At 53.7% G+C, this 22,201-nt stretch overlaps 1 pseudogene; it reads left to right on the forward strand.

Moving 5' to 3' along the window:
* The first annotated feature begins 657 nt into the window (after positions 1-657).
* Positions 658-22,201, forward strand: part of LOC139254794 (immunoglobulin gamma-1 heavy chain-like) — a 105,286-nt pseudogene continuing 83,742 nt past the window's right edge.

Consider the following 22,201-nt stretch of genomic DNA (forward strand, 5'->3'; position numbering starts at 1 on the left):
GTTGCACATCCCCTTTTCCTAATCTGCCGCCATTCAGATAATATTCTGCCTTCGTGTTTTTGCCCCCAAAATGGATAACCTCACATTTATCCACATTATACTGCATCTGCCATGTATTTGCCCACTCACCTAACCTGTCCAAGTCACTCTGCAGCCTCATAGCATCGTCCTCACAGCTCACATCACCACCCAGCTTAGTGTCATCTGCAAACTTGGAGATATTACACTCAATTCCTTCATCCAAATCGTTAATGTATATTGTAAAGAGCTGGGGTCCCAGCACTGAGCCCTGCGGCACCCCACTAGTCACTGCCTGCCATTCTGAAAAGGACCCGTTTATCCCGACTCTCTACTTCCTGTCTCTGTTTAACATTCAAATAAATAAACTAAAGTTAAGTGTCCCTGGACCTTGAATGCGGAACTGATACTTGCTGGGGACCTGCTGTATAAATAAATCAGGGAATTGAAATGTGTGCTGGGGGCGGTGAGAGGAAGCTGAGCCTGTGGTTTGAGTGGGTGTGCCTCTGTTGGAACCTCACTCACTCACTCACTCAGCCCAGTTCCCTATTTAAACAGCACTGACTGGGTCCCCACACCAAGGCGCCCTGAAGCTGCCGATTTGTGGCGTGTATCTGTCTGTCTGCACACACAGGGGCTATGGCGAGTGCTGCTTGTCTCGGTGTCCTTCTGGCCTGTGTGATGGGTGAGTTATTGTGCACCCAGTGCTGCCTGGCTTGTCCGGGAGGCTGTGTGAGCCCGTGTTGTTCCCTGTATTAAAGTGCACCCTTCTCACTCTCTCTTCTGTTCACAGGCGTGCGGTCCGCTATCGAGCTGAGACAGTCTGCTGCTGCCGTGAAACGGCCCGGGGAGTCTCACAAACTGTCCTGTACAGTCAGTGGCTTCAGCCTCGACAGCTACTGGCTGAACTGGGTTAGACAGGCCCCCGGGCAAGGGCTGGAGTGGTTACTGGATTACAAGCATGGCGAAAATAGTGATTATGCGCCTGGAATTCGAGGACGATTTGTTCCTTCAAGAGGTTCGACCACGATCGCCTACCTGGAAATCAGCAAACTGACAGCCAGCGACACCGCCATCTATTACTGTGCGAGACACAGTGAGAGGAAGCAGGGCTGGGCTGGTACAAAAACTCAGCCGCACTACAGTCAGGGGAATCAGTGAAAGGGGAAGCACCATGGCTCACCCCCAGCCTCGCCGTGTTGGGTTCTGTCCCCCCTGGGAATGGGAGAGGGCATTAGAAACATAGAAACATACAAAATAGGTGCAGGAGTAGGCCATTCGGCCCTTCGAGCCTGCATCACCATTCAATAAGATCATGGCTGATCAATCCCTCAGTACCCCTTTCCTGCTTTCTCTCCATACCCCTTGATTCCTTTGGCCATAAGGGCCACATCTAACCGTCTTGACTATATTTAGTGAATTGGCCTCAACAACTCTCTGTGGTAGGGAATTCCACAGGTTCACCACTCTCTGAATGAAGAAGTTTCTCCTCATCTCGGTCCTAAATGACTTACCCCTTATCCTTAGACTGTGTCCCCTGGTTCTGGACTTCCTCAACATCGGGAACATTCTTCTCGCATCTAACCTGTCCAGTCCCGTCAGAATTTTATATGTTTCTATGAGATCCCCTCTCATTCTTCTAAACTCCAGTGTATAAAGGCTCAGTTGATCCAATCACTCCTCATATATCAGTCCTGCCATCCCAGGAATCAATCTGGTGAACCTTCGCTGCACTCCCTCAATAGCAAGAATGTCCTTCCTCAGATTAGGGAATCAAAACTGAACACAATATTCCAGGTGAGGCCTCACTAAGTCCCTGTACAACTACAGTAAGACCTCCCTGCTCCTATACTCAAATCCCCTAGCTATGAAGGCCAACGTGCCATTTGCCTTCTTCACCGCCTGCTGTACCTGCATGCCAACTTTCAATGACTGATGAACCATGACACCCAGGTCTCGTTGCACCTCCCCTTTTCCTAATCTGTCATCATTCAGATAATATTCTGCCTTCGTGTTTTTGCCCCCAAAGTGGATAACGTCACATTTATCCACATTATACTGCATCTGCCATGTATTTGCCCACTCACCTAACCTGTCCAAGTCACCCTGCAGCCTCTTGGGGTCCCAGCACTGAACCCTGCAGCATTCTGAAAAGGACCCGTTTATCCCGACTCTCTGCTTCCTGTCTGCCAACCAGTTTTCTATCCACGTCAGTACATTATCCCCAATACCATGTGCTTTGATTTTGCACACTAATCTCTTGTGTGGGACCTTGTCAAAAGCCTTTTGAAAGTCCAAATACACCACATCCACTGGGTTCTCCCTTGTCCACTCTACTAGTTACATCCTCAAAAAATTCTAGAAGATTTGTCAAGCAGGATTTCCCTTTCATAAATCCATGTTGACTTGGACCGATCCTGTCACTGCTTTCCAAATGCGCTGCTATTTCATCTTTAATAATTGATTCCAACATTTTCCCCACTACTGATGTCAGGCTAACCAGTCTATAATTACCCGTTTTCTCTCTCCCTCCTTTTTCAAAAAGTGGTGTTACATTAGCTACCCTCCAGTCCATAGGAACTGATCCAGAGTCGATAGACTGTTGGAAAATGATCACCAATGCATCCACTATTTCTAGGGCCACTTCCTTAAGTACTCTGGGTTGCAGCCTATCAGGCTCTGGGGATTTATCGGCCTTCAATCCCATCAATTTCCCCAACACAATTTCCTGACTAATAAGGATTTCCTTCTTTTCGCTAGACCCTCGAACCCCGAGTATTTCCGGAAGGTTATTTGTGTCTTCCTTAGTGAAGACAGAACCGAAGTATTTGTTCAATTGGTCTGCCATTTCTTTGTTCCTCATTATAAATTCACCTGATTCTGTCTGCAAAGGACCTACGTTGGTCTTCACTAATCTTTTTCTCTTCACATATCTATAGAAGCTTTTGCAGTCAGTTTTTATGTTCCCTACAAGCTTCCTCTCATATTCTATTTTCCCCCTCCTAATTAGACCCGTTGTCCTCCTCTGCTGTATTATAAAATTCTCCCAGTCCTCAGGTTTTCTGCTTTTTCTAGCCAATTTATATGCCTCTTCCTTGGATTTAACACTATCCCTAATTTCCCTTGTTAGCCACGGTTCAGCCACCTTCCCTGTTTTATTTTTACTCCAGACAGGGATGTGCAATTGTTGAAGTTCATCCATGTGATCTTTAAATGTTTGCCATTGCCTATCCACTGTCAACCCTTTAAGTATCATTTGCCAGTCTATTCTAGCCAATTCACATCTCATACCATCGAAGTTACCTTTCCTTAAGTTCAGGACCCTAGTCTCTGAATTAACTGTGTCACTCTCCATCTTAATAAATAATTCTACCATATTATGGTCACTCTTCCCCAGGGGGCCTTGCACAACAAGATTGCTAATTAGTTCTTTCTCATTTCACATCACCCAGTCTTGGATGGCCAGCTCTATAGTTGGTCCCTCGACATATTGGTCTAGAAAGCCATCCCTAATACACTCCAGGAAATCCTCCTCCACCGCATTGCTACCAACTTGGTTAACCCAATCAATATGTAGATTAAAGTCGCCCATGATAACTGCTGTACCTTTATTGCACGCATCCCTAATTTCCTGTTTGATGCCATCCCCAACCTCACTACTACTGTTTGGTGGTCTGTACACAACTCCCACTAGCGTTTTCTACCCTTTGGTATTCCGCAGCTCCACCCATACCGATTCCACATCATCCAGGCTAATGTCCTTCCTTACTATTGCGTTAATTTCCTCTTTAACCAGCAATGCCACCCCACCTCCTTTTCCTTTCTGTCTATCCTTCCTGAATGTTGAATACCCCTGGATGTTGAGTTCCCAGCCTTGATCACCCTGGAGCCATGACTCCGTAATCCCAATTATATCATAATCGTTAATAGCTGCCTGCGCAGTTAATTCATCCACCTTATAACGAATACTCCTCGCATTGAGGCACAAAGCCTTCAGGCTTGTCTTTTTAACACTCTTTGTCCCTTTAGAATTTTGCTGTAACGTGGCCCTTTTTGATTTTTGCCTTGGGTTTCTCTACCCTCCACTTTTACTATTCTCCTTTCTGTCTTTTGCTTCTGCCTCCATTTTATTTCCTTCTGTCTCCCTGCATAGGTTCCCATCCACCTGCCATATTAGTTTAACCCCTCCCCAATAGCACTAGCAAACACTCCCCCTAGGACATTGGTTCCGGTCCTGCCTAGGTGCAGACTGTCTGGTTTGTACAGGTCCCACCTCCCCCAGAACCGGTTCCAATATCCCAGGAATTTGAATCCCTCCCTGCTGCACCACTCCTCAAGCCACATATTCATCTGAGCTATCCTGCCATTCCTACTCTGACTAGTACGTGGCACTGGTAGCAATCCTGAGAGTACTCCCTTTGAGGTCCTGCTTTTTAATTTAACTCCTAGCTCCCTAAGTTCAGCTTGTAGGACCTCATCCCACTTTTTATTGATATCATTGGTACCTATGTGCACCACGACAACTGGCTTTTCACCCTCCCCCTTCAGAATGCTCTGCAGCTACTCCGATACATACTTGACCCCTGGGAAGCCCAGGGGCAGGATCGCACGAGCCAGGTTCCCCCCCCCCACCCCCCACCCACCCACCACCTGCCCACTACCTGCCCCCCCGCCGGGAACGGGAGAGGTTACTAGCTGGGAATCCCAGCGGCAGGATCACACGACCCAGGCCCCACCCACCCACTGTCTGCCCCCCCCCCGGGAACGGGAGAGGTTACTAGCTGGGAATCCCAGCAGCAGGATCACACGACCCAGGCCCCACCCACCCACTGTTTGCCCCCCCCCCCGGGAATGGGAGAGGTTACTAGCTGGGAAGCCCAGCGGCAGGATCACACGACCCAGGCCCCACCCACCCACTGTTTGCCCCCCCCCCCGGGAACGGGAGAGGTTACTAGCTGGGAATCCCAGCGGCAGGATCACATGACCCAGGCCCCACCCACCCACTGTCTGCCCCCCCCCCGGGAACGGGAGAGGTTACTAGCTGGGAATCCCAGCGGCAGGATCACACGACCCAGGCCCCACCCACCCACTGTCTGCCCCCCCCCCGGGAATGGGAGAGGTTACTAGCTGGGAATCCCAGCGGCAGGATCACATGACCCAGGCCCCACCCACCCACTGTCTGCCCCCCCCCGGGAATGGGAGAGGTTACTAGCTGGGAATCCCAGCGGCAGGATCACATGACCCAGGCCCCACCCACCCACTGTTTGCCCCCCCCCCCGGGAATGGGAGAGGTTACTAGCTGGGAATCCCAGCGGCAGGATCACATGACCCAGGCCCCACCCACCCACTGTCTGCCCCCCCCCCGGGAATGGGAGAGGTTACTAGCTGGGAATCCCAGCGGCAGGATCACACGACCCAGGCCCCACCCACCCACTGTCTGCCCCCCCCCGGGAATGGGAGAGGTTACTAGCTGGGAATCCCAGCGGCAGGATCACATGACCCAGGCCCCACCCACCCACTGTTTGCCCCCCCCCCCCGGGAATGGGAGAGGTTACTAGCTGGGAATCCCAGCGGCAGGATCACATGACCCAGGCCCCACCCACCCACTGTTTGCCCCCCCCCCCCGGGAATGGGAGAGGTTACTAGCTGGGAAGCCCAGCGGCAGGATCACACGACCCAGGCCCCACCCACCCACTGTCTGCCCCCCCCCGGGAATGGGAGAGGTTACTAGCTGGGAATCCCAGCGGCAGGATCACACGACCCAGGCCCCACCCACCCACTGTCTGCCCCCCCTCCCCCGGGAACGGGAGAGGTTACTAGCTGGGAATCCCAGCGGCAGGATCACACGACCCAGGCCCCACCCACCCACTGTCTGCCCCCCCTCCCCCGGGAACGGGAGAGGTTACTAGCTGGGAATCCCAGCGGCAGGATCACATGACCCAGGCCCCACCCACCCACTGTTTGCCCCCCCCCCGGGAATGGGAGAGGTTACTAGCTGGGAATCCCAGCGGCAGGATCACACGACCCAGGCCCCACCCACCCACTGTCTGCCCCCCCCCCCCCCCGGGAACGGGAGAGGTTACTAGCTGGGAATCCCAGCGGCAGGATCACATGACCCAGGCCCCACCCACCCACTGTCTGCCTTCCCTGTGACAGACACTGTCGGTCCTGCATTGGCTCTTCAGTCACCTGAAAACTCATTAGTGATCCGTAAGACAAAGGTCCTCCACCAGCCTGTCCCCCCAGTCATCAAGATCCACGGTGCGGCCCTCGACGATGTGAACCATTTCCCATATCTCGGGAGCCTCTTATCAACAAAAACAGACATTGATGCGGAGATTCAACATCGCCTCCAGTGCGCCAGTGCAGCCTTCAGCCGTCTGAGGACCAGGCTCTCAAAACTACCACCAAACTCATGGTCTACAGGGCTGTAGTAATACCCACCCTCCTGTATGACCCAGAGACATGGACCATGTACAGTAGGTACCTCACCCCCAGCTCATGGTCTACAGGGCTGTAGTAATACCCACCCTCCTGTATGACCCAGAGACATGGACCATGTACAGTAGGTACCTCACCCCCAGCTCATGGTCTACAGGGCTGTAGTAATACCCACCCTCCTGTATGGCTCAGAGACATGGACCATGTACAGTAGGTACCTCACCCCCAGCTCATGGTCTACAGGGCTGTAGTAATACCCACCCTCCTGTATGGCTCAGAGACATGGACCATGTACAGTAGACACCTCAAGTCGCTGGAGAAATACCACCAACGCTGTCTTCGCAAGATCCTGCAAATGCCCTGGGAGGACAGACGCACCAACATCAGTGTCCTCGACCAGGCCAACATCCCCAGTATTGAAGCACTGACCACACTCGACCAACTCCGCTGGGCAGGCCACACTGTCCGCATGCCAGACACGAGAATCCCAAAGCAAGTTCTCTATGCAGAGCTCCTTCACGGCAAACGAGCCAAAGGACACCCTCAAAGCCCCCCTGATAAAGTGCGACATCACCACTGTCACCTGGGAGTCCCTGGCCAAAGAACGCCCTAAGTGGAGAAAGTGCATCCAGGAGGGCGCTGCGCAACTTGAGTCTCAATGCCGAGAGCGTGCAGAAACCACGCGCAGGCAGTGGAAGGAGCGTGCGGCAAACCAGTCCCACTCACCCCTTCCCTCAACCACTGTCTGTCCCACCTGTGACAGGGACTGTGGCTCCCGTATTGGACTGTTCAGCCACCAAACAACTCACTTCAGGAGTGGAAGCAAGTCTTCCTCGATTCCGAGCGACTGCCTATGATGAAGATTAGCGGGGAAATCCTGGCTCCGGGTGAATGCCTATGATGAAGATTAACGGGGGATTCCTGGCTCCGGGGGGGACTGCCTGTGATGAAGATTAGCGGGGGATTCCTGGCTCCGGGGGGGACGGCCTATGATGAAGATTAGCGGGGGATTCCTGTCTCCGGGGGGGACGGCCTATGATGAAGATTAGCGGGGGATTCCTGTCTCCGGGGGCTGCCTATGATGAAGATTAGCGGGGGATTCCTGGCTCCGGGGACTGCCTATGATGAAGATTAGCGGGGGATTCCTGGCTCCGGGGACTGCCTATGATGAAGATTAGCGGGGGATTCCTGGCTCCGGGGGGACTGCCTATGATGAAGATTAGCGGGGGATTCCTGGCTCGCAGGGGACTGTCTATGATGAAGATGAGCGGGGAATTCCTGGCTCCGGGTGACTGCCTATGATGAAGATTAGCGGGGGATTCCTGGCTCCGGGGGGACTGCCTATGATGAAGATTAGCGGGGGATTCCTGGCTCCGGGTGAGTGCCTATGATGAAGATTAGCGGGGAATTCCTGGCTCCGTGGGGACTGCCTATGATGAAGATTAGCGGGGGATTCCTGGCTCCGTGGGGACTGCCTATGATGAAGATTAGCGGGGGAGTCCTGGCTCCGGGGAGATGGCCTATGATGAGGATTAGCGGGGGATTCCTGGCTCCGGGGGGACTGCCTATGATGAAGATTAGCGGGGGATTCCTGGCCCCGGGGACTGCTTATGATTAAGATTAGCGGGGTATTCCTGGCTCCGAGGGACAGCCTATGATGAAGATTAGCGGGGGATTCCTGGCTTCGCGGGCTGCCTATGATGAAGATTAGCGCGGGAATCCTGGCACCGGGGGGACTGCTTATGAAGAAGATTAGCGGGGGATTCCTGGCTCGTGGGGATTGCCTATGATGAAGATTAGCGGGGGATTCCTGGCTCCGGGGTGACTGCCTACGATGAAGATTAGCGGGGGATTCCTGGCTCCGGGGGGACTGCCTACGATGAAGATTAGCGGGGGATTCCTGGCTCCAGGGACGGCCTATGATGAAGATTAGCGGTGTATTTCTGGCTCCGGGGCGACTGCCTATGATGAAGATTAGCGGGGGATTCCTGGCTCCGGGGGGAATGTCTATGATGACGATTAGCGGGGGATTCCTGGCTCCGGGGGGAATGTCTATGATGAAGATTAGCGGGGGATTCCTGGCTCCAGGGACGGCCTATGATGAAGATTAGCGGTGTATTTCTGGCTCCGGGGGACTGCCTATGATGAAGATTAGTGGGGGATTCCTGGCTCTGGCGGACTGCCCTTGATGAAGATTAGCGGGGGATTCCTGGCTCCGGGGGACTGCCTATGATGAAGATTAGCGGGTGATTCCTAGCTCCGGGGGATGGCCTATGATGAAGATTAGCGGGTGATTCCTGGCTCTGGGGGAACTGCCTATGATGAGGATTAGCGGGGGATTCCTGGCTCCGGGGGGATGGCCTATGATGAGGATTAGCGGGGGATTCCTGGCTCCGGGCGGACTGCCTATGATGAAGATTAGCGGGGGATTCCTTGCTCCGGGGTGACTGTCTATAATGAAGATTAGCGCGGGAATCCTGGCACCGGGGGGACTGCCTATGAAGAAGATTAGCGGGGGATTCCTGGCTCCGGGGGGATGGCCTATGATGAAGATTAGCGGGGGATTCCTGGCTCCGGGGGGATGGCCTATGATGAAGATTAGCGGGGGATTCCTGGCTCGGGGGAATTGCCTATGATGAAGATTAGCGGGGGATTCCTGGCTCCGGGACGACTTCCTATGATGAAGATTAGCGGGGGATTCCTGGCTCCGGGGGGACTGCCTATGATGAAGATTAGCGGGGGATTCCTGGCTCCCGGGGGGACTGCTTATGATGAAGATTAGCGGGGGATTCCTGGCTCCGTGTGAACTGCCTATGATGAAGATTAGCGGGTGATTCCTGGCTCCGGGAGGATGACCTATGATGAAGATTAGCGGGGGATTCCTGTCTCCGGGGGACTGCCTATGATGAAGATTAGCGGGGGATTCCTGGCTCCGGGGGATGGCCTATGATGAAGATTAGCGGGGGATTCCTGTCTCCGGGGGACTGCCTATGATGAAGATTAGCGGGGGATTCCTGGCTCCGGGGGATGGCCTATGATGAAGATTAGCGGGGGATTCCTGGCTCCGGGGGACTACCTATGATGAAGATTAGCGGGGGATTCCCGGCTCTGGGGGACTGCCTTTGATGAAGATTAGCGGGAGATTCCTGGCTCCTGGGTTTGGCCTGTGATGAAAATTAGCAGGGGATTCCTGGCTCTGGGGGGATGGCCTATGATGAAGATTAGCGGGGGATTCCTGTCTCCGGGGGACTGCCTATGATGAAGATTAGCGGGGGATTCCTGGCTCCGGGGGGATGACCTATGATGAAGATTAGCGGGGGATTCCTGTCTCCGGGGGACTGCCTATGATGAAGATTAGCGGGGGATTCCTGTCTCCGGGGGACTGCCTATGATGAAGATTAGCGGGGGATTCCTGGCTCCGGGGGATGGGCTATGATGAAGATTAGCGGGGGATTCCTGGCTCCGGGGAGACTGCCTATGATGAAGATTAGCGGGGGATTCCTGGCTCCGGGGGGACTGCCTATGATGAAGATTAGCGGGGGATTCCTGGCTCCCGGGGGGACTGCTTATGATGAAGATTAGCGGTGGATTCCTGGCTCCGGGGGGAATGTCTATGATGACGATTCGCGGGGGATTCCTGGCTCCGTGTGAACTGCCTATGATGAAGATTAGCGGGGGATTCCTGGGTCCGGGGGGACTGCCTATGATGAAGATTAGCGGGGGATTCCTGGCTCCGGGGCGACTGCCTATGAAGAAGATTAGCGGGGGATTCCTGGCTCCGGGGGGACTGCCTATGAAGAAGATTAGCGGGGGATTCCTGGCTCCGGGGGGACTGCCTATGATGAAGATTAGCGGGGGATTCCTGGCTCCGGGGTGATGGCCTATGATGAAGATTAGCGGGGGATGCCTGGCTCCGGGGGGACTGTCTATGATGAAGATTAGCGGGGGATTCTTGGCTCCAGGGGGACTGCCTATGCTGAAGATTAGCGGGGGATTCTTGGCTCCAGGGGGACAGCCTATGATGAAGATTAGCGGGGAATCCTGGCTCCGGTGGGACTGCCTATGAAGAAGATTAGCGGGGGATTCTTGGCTCCAGGGGGACGGCTTATGATGAAGATTAGCGGGGGATTCCTCGCTCCGGGGTGATGGCTTATGATGAAGATTAGCGGGGAATTACTGGCTCCGGGGGTACGGCCTATGATGAAGATTAGCGGGGGATTCCTGGCTCCGGGGACAGCCTATGATGAAGATTAGCGCGGGATTCCTGGCTAGGGTGGACTGCCTAAAATGAAGATTAGCGGGGGTTTCCTGGCTCCCAGGGATGGACTATGATGAAGATTACGGGGAATTCCTGGCTCCGGGGAATGGCCGATGATGAGGATTAGCGGGGGATTCCTGGCTCCAGGGGGACTGCTTACGATGAAGATTAGCGGGGAATCCTGGCTCCGGGAACGGCCTATGATGAAGATTAGCGGGGGATTCCTGGACCCGGGTGGACTGCCTGTGATGAAGATTAGCGGGGGATTCCTGGCTCCGGGGGGACTGTCTATGATGAAGATTAGCGGGAGATTCCTGGCTCCGGGGTGACTGTCTATGATGAAGATTAGCGGGGGATTCCTGGCTCCGGGGGGACTGCCTATGATGAAGATTAGCGGGGGAATCCTGGCTCCGGGGAAGGACTATGATGAAGATTAGCGGGGGATTCCTGGCTCCGGGGGGACTGCCTATGATGAAGATTAGCGGAAGATTCCTGGCTCCGTGGGGACTGTCTATGATGAAGATTAGCGGGAGATTCCTGGCTCCGTGGGGACTGTCTATGATGAAGATTACTGGGGGATTCCTGGCTCCGGGGACGGCCTATGATGAAGATTAGCGGGGGATTCCTGGACCCGGGTGGACTGCCTATGATGAAGATTAGCGGGGGATTCCTGGCTCCGGGGCGACTTCCTATGATGAAGATTAGCGGGGGATTCCTGGCTCCGGGGGACTGCCTATGATGAAGATTAGCGGGAGATTCCTGGCTCCGTGGGGACTGTCTATGATGAAGATTAGCGGTGGATTCCTGGCTCTGGGGTGATGGCCTATGATGAAGATTAGCGGGGGATTCCTGGCTCTGGGTGGACTGCCTATGATGAAGATTAGCGGGGGATTCCTGGCTCTGGGGTGATGGCCTATGATGAAGATTAGCGGGGGATTCCTGGCTCCGGGGGGATGACCTATGATGAAGATTAGCGGGGGATTCCTGGCTCCAGGTGACTGCCTATGATGAAGATTAGCGGGGAATTCCTGGCTCCGGGGGTACGGCCTATGCGGAAGGTTAGCGGGGGATTCCTGGCTCTGGGGGGACTGCCTATGATGAAGGTTAGCGGGGGATTCCTGGCTCCATGGACGGCCTATGATGAAGATTAGCGGGGGATTCCTGGCTCCGGGGAGACTGCCTATGATGAAGATTAGCGGGGGATTCCTGGCTCCGGGGTGATGGCCTATGATGAAGATTAGCGGGGGATTCCTGGCTCCGGGGTGATGGCCTATGATGAAGATTAGCGGGGGATTCCTGGCTCTGAGGGGACTGCCTATGATGAAGATTAGCGGGGGATTCCTGGCTCCGGGGTGATGGCCTATGATGAAGATTAGCGGGGGATTCCTGGCTCCGGGGGGACTGCCTATGATGAAGATTAGCGGGGGATTCCTGGCTCCCGGGGGGACTGCTTATGATGAAGATTAGCGGTGGATTCCTGGCTCCGGGGGGAATGTCTATGATGACGATTCGCGGGGGATTCCTGGCTCCGTGTGAACTGCCTATGATGAAGATTAGCGGGGGATTCCTGGGTCCGGGGGGACTGCCTATGATGAAGATTAGCGGGGGATTCCTGGCTCCGGGGCGACTGCCTATGAAGAAGATTAGCGGGGGATTCCTGGCTCCGGGGGGACTGCCTATGAAGAAGATTAGCGGGGGATTCCTGGCTCCGGGGGGACTGCCTATGATGAAGATTAGCGGGGGATTCCTGGCTCCGGGGTGATGGCCTATGATGAAGATTAGCGGGGGATGCCTGGCTCCGGGGGGACTGTCTATGATGAAGATTAGCGGGGGATTCTTGGCTCCAGGGGGACTGCCTATGCTGAAGATTAGCGGGGGATTCTTGGCTCCAGGGGGACAGCCTATGATGAAGATTAGCGGGGAATCCTGGCTCCGGTGGGACTGCCTATGAAGAAGATTAGCGGGGGATTCTTGGCTCCAGGGGGACGGCTTATGATGAAGATTAGCGGGGGATTCCTCGCTCCGGGGTGATGGCTTATGATGAAGATTAGCGGGGAATTACTGGCTCCGGGGGTACGGCCTATGATGAAGATTAGCGGGGGATTCCTGGCTCCGGGGACAGCCTATGATGAAGATTAGCGCGGGATTCCTGGCTAGGGTGGACTGCCTAAAATGAAGATTAGCGGGGGTTTCCTGGCTCCCAGGGATGGACTATGATGAAGATTACGGGGAATTCCTGGCTCCGGGGAATGGCCGATGATGAGGATTAGCGGGGGATTCCTGGCTCCAGGGGGACTGCTTACGATGAAGATTAGCGGGGAATCCTGGCTCCGGGAACGGCCTATGATGAAGATTAGCGGGGGATTCCTGGACCCGGGTGGACTGCCTGTGATGAAGATTAGCGGGGGATTCCTGGCTCCGGGGGGACTGTCTATGATGAAGATTAGCGGGAGATTCCTGGCTCCGGGGTGACTGTCTATGATGAAGATTAGCGGGGGATTCCTGGCTCCGGGGGGACTGCCTATGATGAAGATTAGCGGGGGAATCCTGGCTCCGGGGAAGGACTATGATGAAGATTAGCGGGGGATTCCTGGCTCCGGGGGGACTGCCTATGATGAAGATTAGCGGAAGATTCCTGGCTCCGTGGGGACTGTCTATGATGAAGATTAGCGGGAGATTCCTGGCTCCGTGGGGACTGTCTATGATGAAGATTACTGGGGGATTCCTGGCTCCGGGGACGGCCTATGATGAAGATTAGCGGGGGATTCCTGGACCCGGGTGGACTGCCTATGATGAAGATTAGCGGGGGATTCCTGGCTCCGGGGCGACTTCCTATGATGAAGATTAGCGGGGGATTCCTGGCTCCGGGGGACTGCCTATGATGAAGATTAGCGGGAGATTCCTGGCTCCGTGGGGACTGTCTATGATGAAGATTAGCGGTGGATTCCTGGCTCTGGGGTGATGGCCTATGATGAAGATTAGCGGGGGATTCCTGGCTCCGGGTGGACTGCCTATGATGAAGATTAGCGGGGGATTCCTGGCTCTGGGGTGATGGCCTATGATGAAGATTAGCGGGGGATTCCTGGCTCCGGGGGGATGACCTATGATGAAGATTAGCGGGGGATTCCTGGCTCCAGGTGACTGCCTATGATGAAGATTAGCGGGGAATTCCTGGCTCCGGCGGTACGGCCTATGCGGAAGGTTAGCGGGGGATTCCTGGCTCTGGGGGGACTGCCTATGATGAAGGTTAGCGGGGGATTCCTGGCTCCATGGACGGCCTATGATGAAGATTAGCGGGGGATTCCTGGCTCCGGGGAGACTGCCTATGATGAAGATTAGCGGGGGATTCCTGGCTCCGGGGTGATGGCCTATGATGAAGATTAGCGGGGGATTCCTGGCTCTGGGGTGATGGCCTATGATGAAGATTAGCGGGGGATTCCTGGCTCTGAGGGGACTGCCTATGATGAAGATTAGCGGGGGATTCCTGGCTCCGGGGTGATGGCCTATGATGAAGATTAGCGGGGGATTCCTGGCTCCGGGGGACTGCCTATGATGAAGATTAGCGGGGGATTCCTGGCTCCGGGGTGATGGCCTATGATGAAGATTACTGGGGGATTCCTGGCTCCATGGATGGCCTATGATGAAGATTAGCCGGGGATTCCTGGCTCTGGGGGACTGCCTATGATGAAGATTAGCGGGGGATTCCTGGCTCCATGGACGGCCTATGATGAAGATTAGCAGGGGATTCCTGGCTCTGGGGGGATGGCCTATGATGAAGATTAGCGGGGGATTCCTGGCTCCGGGGGGACTGCCTATGATGAAGATTAGCGGGGGATTCCTGGCTCCGGGGGACTGCCTATGATGAAGATTAGCGGGGGATTCCTGGCTCCATGGACGGCCTATGATGAAGATTAGCAGGGGATTCCTGGCTCCATGGACGGCCTATGATGAAGATTAGCGGGGGATTCCTGGCTCCGGGGGCACTGCCTAAGATGAAGATTAGCGGGGGATTCCTGGCTCCGTGGACGGCCTATGATGAAGATTAGCGGGGGATTCCTGGCTCTGGGGGGACTGCCTATGATGAAGATTAGCGGGGGATTCCTGGCTCCGTGGACGGCCTATGATGAAGATTAGCGGGGGATTCCTGGCTCTGGGGGACTGCCTATGATGAAGATTAGCGGGGGATTCCTGGCTCCGTGGGGACTGTCTATGATGAAGATTAGCGGGGGATTCCTGGCTCTGGGGGGACTGCTTATGATGAAGAGTAGCCGGGGATTACTGGCTCCGGGGACGGCCTATGATGAAGATTAGCGGGGGATTCCTGGCTCTGGGGGGACTGTTAACAAATATGATGTGATTGGGATTACGGAGACGTGGCTCCAGGATGATCAGGGCTGGGAACTCAACATCCAGGGGTATTCAACATTCAGGAAAGATAGAATAAAAGGAAAAGGAGGTGGGGTAGCATTGCTGGTTAAGGAGGAGATTAAGGCAATAGTTAGGAAGGACATTAGCTTGGATGATGTGGAATCTATATGGGTAGAGCTGCAGAACACCAAAGGGCAAAAAACGTTAGTGGGAGTTGTGTACAGACCTCCAAACAGTAGTAGTGATGTTGGGGAGGGCATCAAACAGGAAATTAGGGGTGCATGCAATAAAGGTGCAGCAGGTATAATGGGTGACTTTAATATGCACATAAATTGGGTTAACCAAACTGGAAGCAATACGGTGGAGGCGGAATTCCTGGAGTGCATAAGGGATGGTTTTTTAGACCAATATGTCGAGGAACCAACTAGGGGGGTGGCCATCTTAGACTGGGTGTTGTGTAATGAGAGAGGATTAATTAGCAATCTCGTTGTGCGAGGCCCCTTGGGGAAGAGTGACCATAATATGGTGGAATTCTGCATTAGGATGGAGAATGAAACAGTTAATTCAGAGACCATGGTCCAGAACTTAAAGAAGGGTAACTTTGTAGGTATGAGGCGTGAATTGGCTAGGATAGATTGGCGAATGATACTTAAGGGGTTGACCGTGGATGGGCAATGGCAGACATTTAGAGACCGCATGGATGAACTACAACAATTGTACATTCCTGTCTGTCGTAAAAATAAAAAAGGGAAGGTGGCTCAACCGTGGCTATCAAGGGAAATCAGGGATAGTATTAAAGCCAAGGAAGTGGCATACAAATTGGCCAGAAATAGCAGCGAACCCGGGGACTGGGAGAAATTTAGAACTCAGCAGAGGAGGACAAAGGGTTTGAATAGGGCAGGGAAAATGGAGTACGAGAAGAAGCTTGCAGGGAACATTAAGACGGATTGCAAAAGTTTCTATAGATATGTAAAGGGAAAAAGGTTAGTAAAGACAAACGTAGGTCCCCTGCAGTCAGAATCAGGGGAAGTCATAACGGGGAACAAAGAAATGGCGGACCAATTGAACAAGTACTTTGGTTCGGTATTCACTGAGGAGGATACAAACAACCTTCCGGATATAAAAGGGGTCGGGGGGTCTAGTAAGGAGGAGGAACTGAGGGAAATCCTTATTAGTCGGGAAATTGTGTTGGGGAAATTGATGGAATTGAAGGCCGATAAGTCCCCAGGGCCTGATGGACTGCATCCCAGAATACTTAAGGAGGTGGCCTTGGAAATAGTGGATGCATTGACAGTCATTTTCCAACATTCCATTGACTCTGGATCAGTTCCTATGGAGTGGAGGGTAGCCAATGTAACCCCACTTTTTAAAAAAGGAGGGAGAGAGAAAACAGGGAATTATAGACCGGTCAGCCTGACATCGGTAGTGGGTAAAATGATGGAATCAATCATTAAGGATGTCATAGCAGTGCATTTGGAAAGAGGTGACATGATAGGTCCAAGTCAGCATGGATTTATGAAAGGGAAATCATGCTTGACAAATCTTTTGGAATTTTTTGAGGATGTTTCCAGTAGAGTGGACAAGGGAGAACCAGTTGATGTGGTATATTTGGACTTTCAGAAGGCTTTCGACAAGGTCCCACACAAGAGATTGATGTGCAAAGTTAAAGCACATGGGATTGGGGGTAGTGTGCTGACATGGATTGAGAACTGGTTGTCAGACAGGAAACAAAGAGCAGGAGTAAATGGGTACTTTTCAGAATGGCAGGCAGTGGCTAGTAGGGTACCGCAAGGTTCTGTGCTGGGGCCCCAGCTGTTGACACTGTACATTAATGATTTAGACGAGGGGATTAAATGTAGTATCTCCAAATTTGCGGATGACACTAAGTTGGGTGGCAGTGTGAGCTGTGAGGAGGATGCTATGAGGCTGCAGAACGACTTGGATAGGTTAGGTGAGTGGGCAAAGGCATGGCAGATGAAGTATAATGTGGATAAATGTGAGGTTATCCACTTTGGTGGTAAAAACAGAGAGACAGACTATTATCTGAATGGTGACAGATTAGGAAAAGGGGAGGTGCAAAGAGACCTGGGTGTCATGGTACATCAGTCATTGAAGGTTGACATGCAGGTACAGCAGGCGGTTAAGAAAGCAAATGGCATGTTGGCCTTCATAGCGAGGGGATTTGAGTACAGGGGCAGGGACGTGTTGCTACAGTTGTGCAGGGCCTTGGTGAGGCCACACCTGGAGTATTGTGTACAGTTTTGGTCTCCTAACCTGAGGAAGGACATTCTTGCTATTGAGGGAGTGCAGCGTAGGTTCACCAGACTGATTCCCGGGATGGCGGGACTGACCTATCAAGAAAGACTGGATCAACTGGGCTTGTATTCACTGGAGTTCAGAAGAATGAGAGGGGACCTCATAGAAACGTTTAAGATTCTGAAGGGGTTAGACAGGTTGGATGCAGGAAGAATGTTCCCAATGTTGGGGAAGTCCAGAACCAGGGGACACAGTCTAAGGATAAGGGGTAAGCCATTTAGGACCGAGATGAGGAGGAACTTCTTCACCCAGAGAGTGGTGAACCTGTGGAATTCTCTGCCACAGAAAGTTGTTGAGGACAATTCACTAAATATGTTCAAAAAGGAGTTAGATGTAGTCCTTACTACTCGGGGGATCAAGGGGTATGGCGAGAAAGCAGGAATGTGGTACTGAAGTTGCATGTTGAGCCATGAACTCATTGAATGGCGGTGCAGGCTAGAAGGGCCGAATGGCCTACTCCTGCACCTATTTTCTATGTTTCTAAGATTAGCGGGGGATTCCTGGCTCCGGGGGGACTGCCTGTGATGAAGATTAGCGGGGGATTCAGGGCTCCGGGGGATGACCTATGATGAAGATTAGCGGGGGATTCAGGGCTCCGGGGGATGACCTATGATGAAGATTAGCGGGGGATTCAGGGCTCCGGGGGATGACCTATGATGAAGATTAGCGGGGGATTCAGGACTCCGGGGGACTGCCTATGATGAAGATTAGCCGGGGATTCCTGGCTCCGGGGGGACTGCCTATGATGAAGATTAGCGGGGGATTCCTGGCTCTGGGGGACTGCCCATGATGAAGATTAGCGGGGGATTCCTGGCTCCGGGGGACTGCCTGTGATGAAGATTAGCGGGTGATTCAGGGCTCCGGGGGACTGCCTGTGATGAAGATTAGCGGGTGATTCAGGGCTCCGGGGGACTGCCTATGATGAAGATTAGCGGGGGATTCCTGGCTCCGGGGGGACTGCCTGTGATGAAGATTAGCGGGTGATTCAGGGCTCCGGGGGACTGCCTGTGATGAAGATTAGCGGGTGATTCAGGGCTCCGGGGGACTGCCTATGATGAAGATTAGCGGGGGATTCCTGGCTCCGGGGGGACGGCCTATGATGAAGATTAGCGGTGGATTCCTGGCTCTGGGGGGACTGCCTGTGATGAAGATTAGCGAGGAATTCCTGGCTCCTTAGGACTGCCTATGATGAAGATTAGCGAGGAATTCCTGGCTCCGGGGTTACGGCCTATGATGAAGATTAGCACGGAATTCCGGGCTCCGGGGGTACGGCCTATGATGAATATTAGCAGGGGATGCCTGGCTCCGGGGTGATGGCCTATGATGAAGATTAGCGGGGGATTCGTGGCTCCGGGGGGACTGCCTGTGATGAAGATTAGCGGGGGATTCCTGGCTCCATGGACGGCCTATGATGAAGATTAGCGGGAGATTCTTGGCTCCAGGGGGACTGCCTATGATGAAGATTAGCGGGGGATTCGTGGCTCCGGGGTGATGGCCTATGATGAAGATTAGCGGGGGATTCCTGGCTCTCGGGGGACTACTTATGATGAAGATTAACGGGGGATTCCTGGCTCCGGGGGTACGGCCTATGCGGAAGGTTAGCGGGGGATTCCTGGCTCTGGGGGGATGGCCTATGATGAAGATTAGCGGGAGATTCCTGGCTCCGGGGTGATGGCCTATGATGAAGATTAGCGGGGGATTCCTGGCTCTGGGGGGATGGCCTATGATGAAGATTAGCGGGAGATTCCTGGCTCCGGGGTGATGGCCTATGATGAAGATTAGCGGGAGATTCCTGGCTCCGGGGTGATGGCCTATGATGAAGATTAGCGGGGGATTCCTGGCTCCGGGGGGACTGCCTATGATGAAGATTAGCGGGGGATTCCTGGCTCTGGGGGGGTGGCCTATGATGAAGATTAGCGGGAGATTCCTGGCTCCGGGGTGATGGCCTTTGATGAAGATTAGCGGGTAATTCCTGGCTCCGGGTGTACGGCATATGCGGAAGGTTAGCGGGGGATTCCTGGCTCTGAGGGGACTGCCTATGAAGAAGATTAGCGGGGGATTCCTGGCTCCGGGGTGATGGCCTATGATGAAGATTAGCGCGGAATTCCGGGCTCCGGGGGTACAGCCTATGATGAAGATTAGCGGGGGATTCCTGGCTCCATGGACGGCCTTTGATGAAGATTAGCGGGGGATTGCTGGACCCGGGTGGACTGCCTATGATAGAAACATAGAAACATAGAAACATAGAAAATAGGTGCAGGAGTAGGCCATTCGGCCCTTCTAGCCTGCACCGCCATTCAATGAGTTCATGGCTGAACATTCAACTTCAGTACCCCATTCCTGCTTTCTCGCCATACCCCTTGATCCCCCTAGCAGTAAGGACCTCATCTAACTCCTTTTTGAATATATTTAGTGAATTGACCTCAACAACTTTCTGTGGTAGAGAATTCCACAGGTTCACCACTCTCTGGGTGAAGAAGTTCCTCCGCATCTCGGTCCTAAATGGCTTACCCCTTATCCTTAGACTGTGACACCTGGTTCTGGACTCCCCCAACATTGGGAACATTCTTCCTGCATCTAACCTGTCTAACCCCGTCAGAATTTTATATGTTTCTATGAGGTCCCCTCTCATTCTTCTGAACTCCAGTGAATACAAGCCCAGTTGATCCAGTCTTTCTTGATAGGTCAGTCCCGCCATCCCGGGAATCAGTCTGGTGAACCTTCGCTGCACTCCCTCAATAGCAAGAATGTCCTTCCTCAGGTTAGGAGACCAAAACTGTACACAATACTCCAGGTGTGGCCTCACCAATGCCCTGTACAACTGTAGCAACACCTCCATGCCCCTGTACTCAAATCCCCTTGCTATGAAGGCCAACATGCCATTTGCTTTCTTAACCGCCTGCTGCACCTGCATGCCAACCTTCAATGATGAAGATTAGCGGGAGATTCCTGGCTCCGGGGCGACTTCCTATGATGAAGATTAGCGGGGGATTCCTGGCTCCGGGGCGACTTCCTATGATGAAGATAAGCGGGGGATTCCTGGCTCCGGGGGACTGCCTATGATGAAGATTAGCGGGGGATTCCTGGCTCCGGGGCGACTTCCTATGATGAAGATTAGCGGGAGATTCCTGGCTCCGGGGTGACTTCCTATGATGAAGATTAGCGGGGGATTCCTGGCTCCCGGGGGCTGCCTATGATGAAGATTAGCGGGGGATTCCTGGCTCCGGGGGATGGCCAGTGATGAAGATTAGCGGGGGATTCCTGGCTCCGGGGGGACTGCCTATGATGAAGATTAGCGGGGGATTCCTGGCTCCGGGGGGATGGACTATGATGAAGATTAGCGGGGGATTCCTGGCTCCAGGGGAGTGCTTATGATGAAGATTAGCGGGGGATTCCTGGCTCCGGGTGACTGCCTATGATGAAGATTAGCGGGGGATTCCTGGCTCCGGGGGGACTGCCTATGATGAAGATTAGCGTGGGATTCCTGGCTCCGGGGGGATGGACTATGATGAAGATTAGCGGGGGATTCCTGACTCCGGGGGATGGCCTATGATGAAGATTAGCGGGGGATTCCTGGCTGCAGGGGGATGGTCTATGTTGAAGATTAGCGGGGGATTCCTGGCTCCGGGAGGACTGCCTATGATGAAGATTAGCGGGGGATTCTTGGCTCTGGGGGGACGGCCTATGATGAAGATTAGCGTGGGATTCCTGACTCCGGGGGGGCGGCCTATGATGAAGATTAGCGGGGGATTCCTGGCTCCGGGGGGATGGTCTATGTTGAAGATTAGCGGGGGATTCCTGGCTCCGGGGGACATCCTATGATGAAGATTAGCGGGGGATTCAGGGCTCCGGGTGACAGCCTATGATGAAGATTAGCGGGGAATCCTGGCTCTGGGGGGACGGCCTATGATGAGGATTAGCGGGGGATTCCTGGCTGCAGGGGGATGGTCTATGTTGAAGATTAGCGGGGGATTCCTGGCTCCGGGAGGACTGCCTGTGATGAAGATTAGCGGGGGATTCTTGGCTCTGGGGGGACGGCTTATGATGAGGATTAGCGGATGATTCCTGGGGTGACCTGAAGCTGGGCCTTGGGACATATCTAAGAATTGATATATTTATTAATTCTCGAGGATGCAGAAGAGCCCGGTCTCCAATTATCTTGGGTCCCCTTGTGATGGGACCAAGACCTTGCTCCGTCAAGTCCATGTGGAAGCTGGTGTGCGATGGCCACCCCACGATAAACGAATTCACGCACAGGCATCTTCCACTCTCGAGAATGAAGTTCAGGATCTGGAACATCAGGACCCTCATGGACAACCCCAACTGCGACAGACCAGAACATCGCACTGCTATAGTTGCCCAGGAATTAAGACTTTTCATAGACATTGCCGCCCTAACTGAGACCCGGCGGGCAGGGGAATGTCAGCTCAAGGAACAAGGTGGAGGTGATGTCATGTATTTCACTATCTTGCAATGACTATAAGTCTGTAACTGTAACTCATGCACACTGTACCTGTACCCTTGTAATGCACACCCTGACCACGGAGTGAGCTCCTCACCTGGGCTTCCAGGTATAAAAGGGGAGGTCCCACCCAGGATCAGCACTCTTTGGTCCTGGGAATAAAGTGAATGTCACAGAGTGACCGTGTCTGATATATCCATGCCTCGTGTGAGTTTGTAACAAGGTGCAGAGACACTACATTTGGCGACGAGAATCGGGAATCACCGAACCACGAGGATGGCCACAGGTGGCACAGGGGAACGTTACTGTGTGGGTGAGGACTGGGATGACTTCGTGGA

This window comes from Pristiophorus japonicus, unplaced genomic scaffold (assembly GCF_044704955.1).
Source record: "Pristiophorus japonicus isolate sPriJap1 unplaced genomic scaffold, sPriJap1.hap1 HAP1_SCAFFOLD_577, whole genome shotgun sequence".
NCBI classification, from domain to species: domain Eukaryota; kingdom Metazoa; phylum Chordata; class Chondrichthyes; family Pristiophoridae; genus Pristiophorus; species Pristiophorus japonicus.